The 8,351-nt window shown below is 37.3% G+C and overlaps 1 pseudogene; it reads left to right on the forward strand.

Moving 5' to 3' along the window:
• Positions 1–3,071: 3,071 nt before the first annotated feature.
• Positions 3,072–4,038, forward strand: LOC100426585 (elongation factor 1-gamma pseudogene; annotated as a pseudogene).
• Positions 4,039–8,351: the final 4,313 nt, after the last annotated feature.

The following is an 8,351-nucleotide window of genomic DNA, read 5'->3' on the forward strand; positions in this document are numbered from 1 at the left end:
TCTGAATACCTAATATTTTCCCTAGGATCCCATAACATGCCTTAAATCTTGAAGCCCAAATGGGCCTACAGACTCTAATAGAAAAATTATTGGTCATGGGGTTATTAAGTCTTTGCAAATGGCCATAGAACCCTGATGGTAGCTGTTAAAAACTCAGATAGCACATATAGAATGGTACAAGACCTAAGGGCCATCAGTGAGGCAGTAATCCCTATATACCCCAGTCATTTCCAATCCCTACACCCTTTAAGGGTAAATTCTCTCTGGCACTTCGTGGTTCACAGTATTAGATTTTAAAAATGCCTTATTTTGCATTCCAATACATTCAGACTGCCAATTCTTATTCGTCTTTGAATGGGAAAACCCCTCCACCCATGTTTCTCAACAGTGAACCTGGACAGTCCTTCCCCAGGGATTTAGGGATAGCCCACACTTGTTTGGACACACTCTTGTTAAAGACCTGTCCACCCTCCAAATCTTTCCTAATAATGCCCTGCTTCAGTCTAACGGAGAGGAGCCCACAAACCTGCCCCTCTCCTTAAACCCCTTCAAAGATGAGGGACTCTGCCAGAGAAGGGCTGGCAACTAGATTTTATATACATGCTTACTTGCTAGTCTTTGTAGATACTGTTACTGGGTGGATAAAAGCCTTTCCCACAAAAACTGACGGGGCTTCGAAGTCATCATGGCCCTTTTGGACGAGATACCTCCCCATTTTGGGCTCTCTTGTTCCCTACAGTCAGACAATGGCCCCACTTTTATTTCCCAGATAACACAGGGAGTAAATGAAGCTCTTCAAATTAAATATTACTTACATACATCCTGGCACCCACAATCTGCGGGGAAAGTAGAAAGAGCCAAACAAGTCATAAAAAGATTCCTTAACAAATTACACTATATCTCACCCTGAAATCTGACCAAATTCCCACCATTGTGGGCCTCATCTCAGTTAACACAGTACTGCTCTGAAAATCAGGATTATACTTTATTTGTGTAACTAATGCTTATGTATCCCTGCTTGTTCTCTAGGATATGTAACTCCACCTCCCAACTCTACACTGCCAACTTAACTGAACTAATGCCAACGCTAGGCCTCCAATAGTCTCCTATATACTGAGATGAAACGGTCATTCACTTAATTTCCTTTCTTGCCAGCGTAAGTATAACTGGTGCTGCGGTGGCAGGAATTACAGATGTTGTCCTTATCTCCTCTTTCCCCAAGAATTTGCAAAATTCCTGGACACAATCAGAGAAACATTAAATAAAATGAATCGACAAATCAATCCCCCTGCTAGAGTAGTCCTACAAAATAGACGAGCCCTTAATCTACTCACAGTAGCCCAGGGAAGGACATGCTTGTTTCTTCAGGAAGAATGTTGTTTCTGTGTAAATCAATCAGGAAATATCCAGCAAAAATCAAGGGAAGTACAGAAACAGGCCACTTGATTATGAAGAAAACCACTTTCAAATACCTAATTTCTTAAAGAAGGTTCTAGGAGGCTCTATGAGGTCCCTCTGCGGGGACCAATTGCATCTATACTGCTACTTCTCTCCAGTACTTGTCTCTCTAACTTACTGGTTAAATTTGTTTTTTTCCAGAATGTAGCAGTTTCATACCAATCTTCTGATGATGCAAGGGTATCAGTGAATTATCCCCAAAGACCCCAGAGTCTCCTTTAGACTCTGCTAGGCATCAGTTCCATAGAAACATGCTCTCTCTCCCAAGACCCATCTTCCAGGTGTGCCCAACCTTTTAAGTCCCATAACCTGAGACAGTGGTCCATGGGGTCCCTCTACCCACCAATAACTGTAGGTAGAGTCAGCTTTATGCCCCAGGGCAGCAGAAAGTAGTTGGAAGATGAGACCTCTGTCTTAATCCCTAAGATTTGTCCTTGTTATTCTGTCAGAGAGGGTAGGGGAATGTGGAACCCAAAAGAGTTAAAAGAAAATTAATAAATAGGCTTAGCTGGCAGGAAAGAAACAGGGTTAGACGGGAGTGAATGTTTAAGAAACTGGGCCAATTGCAGATGGCTCACTTGCACCCAAACATCAAACCCAAGCACTCAGCTCACTGCCCACCGGCACCCAAATATCCTGGTTCAAGCATTCAGCTCAAGCAACCACCCTTTAAAATATTCAAGTTCCTGCTTTGTTGCAGACAGCCTTCCCTCTGCTGTACTGCCCACTGCTTTCTTGCAATGCATCTCCTCCTTTCTCTAATAAATCTGCCTTTCTAAACTCATTACTGTCTTGGTAAATTCTTTAACTGCCCTTGCACGTGCCTCAGGCAGTCACTGACCACGACAGTAATCAGATTAAAGAAAATGATAGAAGAGTAGAGTTGTGAATATATAGAGGAACTGAAGATATAAATAAGGCTTTGGGGTACAGGTTGAATATGTGGGGATTTCAGAAGTTATACCACTCATATATCTAATGTGCTTTCCTGTAGAAATATGCAACAGAATCATCATGATTAATTCATCACCTGATTATGAAAGACATAATTAATTTTTAGGGCATTAACATTTTACTACAGCAATGTTTTCCATCTTTATAGAAATATTTTCATTCACTGATTTTCTATTTGGAGTTCTATATGATGCCAGAAAGCACTATAGACTGTTCTATGTTACATATTTTTATATATTATATGTTTATATTTTTATATTGTATATTTGCTATAAATTCAAAATTATCCTAATACTAAAATATTAAATTGGAAATCATCATGGTAGCTGGGACATATCCTGAAAACTAAGGTCCTCATTGCTGTTCAATACAGCGGGGCTCAGGTCTGAGTGCTCTCTGTACTACCTCACTTCCACTCTGACCAAACCAATAGCACCCCTGAATTTATTCGCAAATTTCCTGACGGCAAGTTTCCAGCATTTGAGAGTGAGGATGGATTTTGTGTGTTTGAAAGCAATGCCATTGCCTACTATGTGAGCAATGAGGAACGGTGGGAAAGTACTCCATAAGCCGCAGTGCAGGTGGTGCAGTGGGTGAGCTCCGCTGATAGCAACGCAGTGCCCCCAGCAGGTACCTCGGTGTTCCCCACCTTGGGCGTCATGCATTACAACAAACCTGCCACTGAGAATGCAAAGCCGGAGGTGAGGCGAATTCTGGGGGGCTGCTAGATGCTCACTTGAAGCCGAGGACTCTTCGTCTGGCTGACATCGCAGTTGTCTGCACTCTGTTGTGGCTCTATAAGCAGGTCCTGGAGCCTTCTTTCTGCCAGGCCTTTCCCAATACCAACACTGGTTCCTCAACTTCATTAACCAACCCCAATTCCGGACTGTCTTATGGAAGGTGAAACTATCTGAGAACATGGCTCAGTTTGATGCTAAAAAGCTTGCAGAAAGCCAGTCTGAAAAAGACATCCCATGGAAAGGGAAAGGTTCACGGGAAAGGAAGCAGTAGCTCCAGGCTGAGCCGAAGGAGGAGAAAAAGGCGGCTGCCCCCGCTCCTGAGGAGGAGATGGACGAACGTGAGCAGGTGCTGGCTGCTGAGCCCAAGGTCAAAGACTTCTTCGCTCACTTTCTCAGGAGTACCTTTGTTTTGGATGAATTTAAGCACAAGTACTCCAACGAGGACACACACTTTGTGGTGCTGCCCTATTTCTGGGAGCACTTTGATAAGGATGACTGGTCCCTGTGGTAATCAGAATATCTCTTCCCTAAAGAACTCACTCAGACCTTTATGACTTGCAATCTCATCACTGGAATGTTCAAGCGACTGGACAAGCTGAGGAAGATGCCTTTGCCAGTGTCATCCTCTTTGGAACCGACAAGGGCAGCTCTATTTCTGGAGTCTGCGACTTCTGAGGCCAGGAGCTTGCCTTTCTGCTGAGTCCAGATTGGCAGATGGACTACCAGTCATACACATGGCAAAAACCCGCTCCTGGCAGCGGGGAGCCTGGTTGGAACGTACTTTTCCTGGAAGGAGACCTTCCAGAATATGGGCAAAGAGCGATATTGCCAAGTGAACATCTCTTGCCAACGCCTACCTGCCTGCAGGGTGATGGGGGTCATTTAAGGAAAATGAACACTGAAAAATGAAACTAAACTAAACTAAATAATAAAATAAAATAGAGATGGTCGACAAGAGTCTATTTATGGGATCTCATACTCCATGTTGAAGAATCGGGGAAATATAATATTGTCCTAAGTTGAATTTCTTTTTCTTACTAAAATATACACCCCTTCCCCAGGAATGAAATTCTCTGGTTTTTCTGATGTTTTCCTCAGTCTCTGAAATAGTGTTTGGTATAACCAGATCCCAAAACAGATGTTCTGAATTGCCAGGAAAATCAAATTAAAAGTTGTTTAAAGATAAATTGATTTCACATTTCAAAACATTTCAGCTCTACTTTAAGTATGTCAAATGTGTTAGAAAACTAATCTGCAAGGGAACTTTTTTTATTTTCTTAAAATTGAACACATATGACAGGAATTATCTTTCACTGATTCAGTAATAATTTTAATAATAATAACTGACTTATGTAATTTTAAACACTTTTTTCACCCAATATTTTTAAAAAGTTAAAAAGAAATAATGTTTATTTTCTCTATTTAAAAAAAAACGTTCTAATAAATTGTGACTGAATACGAGAGTTTTAGCTTTTCCAGTGAGGAACAGGCACTGAATGTCAAAAATTAACTGCGGCTGTTCTAGAAGTGTTGCTGGATCTAAGACTGGCCTCTTCAAATGGTAATATTGATCATTTCCTCTGGAATACAGGCAGAGCTAATTACAAATTAGTCAAAGTGATTAACTTCTGCATTCCTCAGCCTCTGACTTACTTTAAAAGATGTCAGTGAAAAGCCCAAGGAGACTATTGTTGTTAAGATTTTATTTGAAGCCAAAAAATGCACAGAAAGTTAAAAAGTAGCAATTTACTCTTCTAAAATACTTTCTTACTTCTCAGTGAAATAGCATTGCTAACATTCACAGTTTTACTTCATTTTAAGCAAGAGGCATTAATATCAAAACGTTGCTACTAGAAATAAAATTTGCTATTTTAAATATGAGTATATGGAACCATATGTTGACATTTTCTGAAACTGATGTTTTGGAGACATAAACACAGTTCAAATCAGCACAAGTTGGTTTTCATTAATTTTATATATACACATACATATATATATGTAATTTCAGCTGATAAATTAATGAACACATATTCTAAACCAGTGGTCCTCCATGTTTGCAAATTTATGGGCCCCATTCTAGATCTAGTCAATTAGAAACTCACAGTCTAGGCTAGCAATTGTGTTTTAAACCAGCCTTCCAAGTGATTCTTATCCATGTTCAAGATAGAAAAGTATTGTCCTAAACCAACATTGTTGAGAAAAACCTACTATTAAAGACAGCATTATAGTACTTCCCAAATCTGAAACATTGAAGAATGTTTCCATAAAACTAAATGTCTATAATACTTTCAAAACAAAGATTATAAGGGTTTTTGTTTTCAGGGTCAGTGAAGTAAACACAAATCTTGGTTTTCATTACTCATACACAAGAAGTCAATTGTAGGGGAACCCTCTGGGGAACTTAAAGAAACATTTAGGGATATGATTTGGTAATTTGTTTTCTTAATTATTCATTTGTAGCCATGTTTTGTTAGCTTCCAAATCTAGAGCAAAATGATGTATTGGTTATTTTAGAATTTTCCACTAAACTATGAAATATATATCGGTAACATCACTGCAAAGAGATATCCTTGATTGAGTCCTGTGAACAGCAGTTAAAGGGAGATAAAGAATTCCAAACATCAAAATGAAATTTAAATTTCTGTTGATGAGGAGAATTCTTTAACTCAATGAATAGAAAATAACAATGCATAGGACTTTACATCTTAACCATAATTCCAATTATACAATTTAATGGTCCAATCCTCCTTTATAGTTTGAAATGGATTGCTCACCTTGGATCATTTTTTTTGTTGTTGATATATATTTTGTGGGTATGTGTGGGTTTTATAGAGAATGACAGGGAAGAAGGAGGAGTTTAAAGTCTATTTTTTTTTCTTTTTTTTGCTGTGTATGAAGAAAGTTAAAGCTGTTGTTAATATACCATCATATCAACACCTATTTCCATCAATCTTTGTATTATGATATTATGTATCTTATATTAATTCATTGATATGGCAAATTATTTTAAAACTTGAAAAAATAGGCTCAACTGAGTTTCTCCTTTAGTTTTTCATTTGAAAAATGTCTAAATAAACTACATTTTTTTGGATATATAGATCACTATCTCTACAGATTTGATATTTAATTTTTGGGTCAATTGTATAATTTTGAAAAAGTAAAACTCTCACGTAACATATACATATAGATATAGATATATAGACATATACCACCAAATTCTCCAGAAAATATGGTGTAGTGATCTCTAACTACAGAAATTATATGTACTGTGTATGTGTGTGTGTGTGTGTGTGTGTGTGTATGTATGTGTGTATATACACATATATATACAATTATATGTGTAATATCAATTGTATTTAACATGTAATTTCTATATCTATATCTAATTTTTATAATTAGAGATCACTATACCATATTTTACATATAAATTTATTATATATAATATATAAATTATATATATTTTATATTATATAGAGAGAGGGATAGAGAGAGAAAAAAAAAACTAAGGATGAAAAATAAATATGTTTGCAAACTACTCCTACAAAATGTAATGGACATTTTCTTATGAAAAGCCTTTGAACACAAACTATTTTAAACTACACACTTATGTATATTTTTAAACTATGAACAACACAAAAGTGATTTGTTAAATAAAACATTTAGCCCATGCTATTACCTAAGCTTGCATAATATGCAGAGAATCACTATTTGGCTTACCTCAGAATAGGAGTTTGTCAGTAAGAACCACAACCACTTTTGAAGGTAACAATTCATAACCAGAATGTCTTTCAAATTCACCTGAGAAATTTAGATACATACACTTAACTGGACCCCATTCTAGAACTACTAAAGAATAATTTTCAAGGTATGAAGTCCGGAACATTTTCTTAATTGATGGTAAGAAATTTTTATCTTAAAGCAAATAATCTATACAATATGTGATCCACTGGAAAACTGGGGGAAAAAAGGAATCTATGCTAAGTGGCTGTTTTAGATGTTTTACTTCTGTGGGGTTTGCCTGGGAGGATCATTAGAAGTATTATTTTGGTTTCCTCAGCTCATTCTCCAACTATTCAATTGATTCTACTTTCCAAGTAAATCTAGAATGTGTGATGGATGATGCTATGGTCTGAATATTTTCATCTCCCCCAAATTCTATTCTGAAACCTAACCCCATAGGTGATGATATTAAGAGGTGGGGCCTTGGGAAGTAATTTGGTCATGAAGGCTCAGTTCATAAGGCACAGTGTCTTTACAAAAGAAGCTCAACAGAGCTTGTTCACCCCTTTTCCCATGTAAGGACACATAGAAGACACCATCTATGAGAAACAGGCTCTCACCAGACAGAGAATCTGCTGGCATCTTGAGCTTAGATTTTCCAGCCTACAGAACTGTGGACAATAAATTTCTATTGTTTATAAATTACCCATTATTTTGCTATAGCTGTTTGAAAGGACAAAAGCAACTTCCTTTTTCCAACTTCCAGAACGATAATTTCATTCTCTCTTTTGTTCTTGTCCAGTAGTCTGTTATTTCAATGTCCCTTTGTTTGTGAAGAGAAGTAGAAACTCGTGCTTAGTCCATCACATTTAATCAAAATGAAAATTAATTTGAGTGATCTAATGTGAGTCATTTTAACCTAGAAAATTTCATTTTCTTTTCTTTGGAGGAAGAAGGTTTTCCTGAAGTATGAGTGTGATTATTGCTTTTGTTCTCATTGACCGAGTCATGTAGCAAAGAGCACAAGTTATTTTTGGTTTGGGTTTATTTTGTTTGTCTTCTATAGACATACTCTACTTTTGATTGGTCTTAGTTTTTGACTGCGTTCAAAGAAGAGTTTTGAGATTGTTCTAACGTGTCCCTGAAACTTCTCTTCAGAATATCCAGTGTCAGCTCTGCCTTTCACTGCCTACAATGTAAATGTCACTTCTGCTGTTTCTACTTTCCTGCCTTCTGCCTTATCTCTCACCCAGAATTCTTCCCATTCCAGCATATTTTAAAGATGTCTGGCCACAAGTCCTAGAAGTAACACTATATTGTAGCATTAAAATTGGTGATTCATTCTAATATTCCTTAGACTACTATGGCAAATAATTTCCGGAAGTATGCCCATTCTCAGGGTAATAGTTCTTACTTTTGTTCTTTATTTCTTTAGGCAAATGTGTTTGTTTCCCTCTACTCATTATTAGAAGAGAGGAG

The sequence above is a fragment of the Macaca mulatta genome, chromosome 5, assembly GCF_049350105.2.
Source record: "Macaca mulatta isolate MMU2019108-1 chromosome 5, T2T-MMU8v2.0, whole genome shotgun sequence".
In the NCBI taxonomy this organism is placed as follows: Eukaryota; Metazoa; Chordata; class Mammalia; order Primates; family Cercopithecidae; genus Macaca; species Macaca mulatta.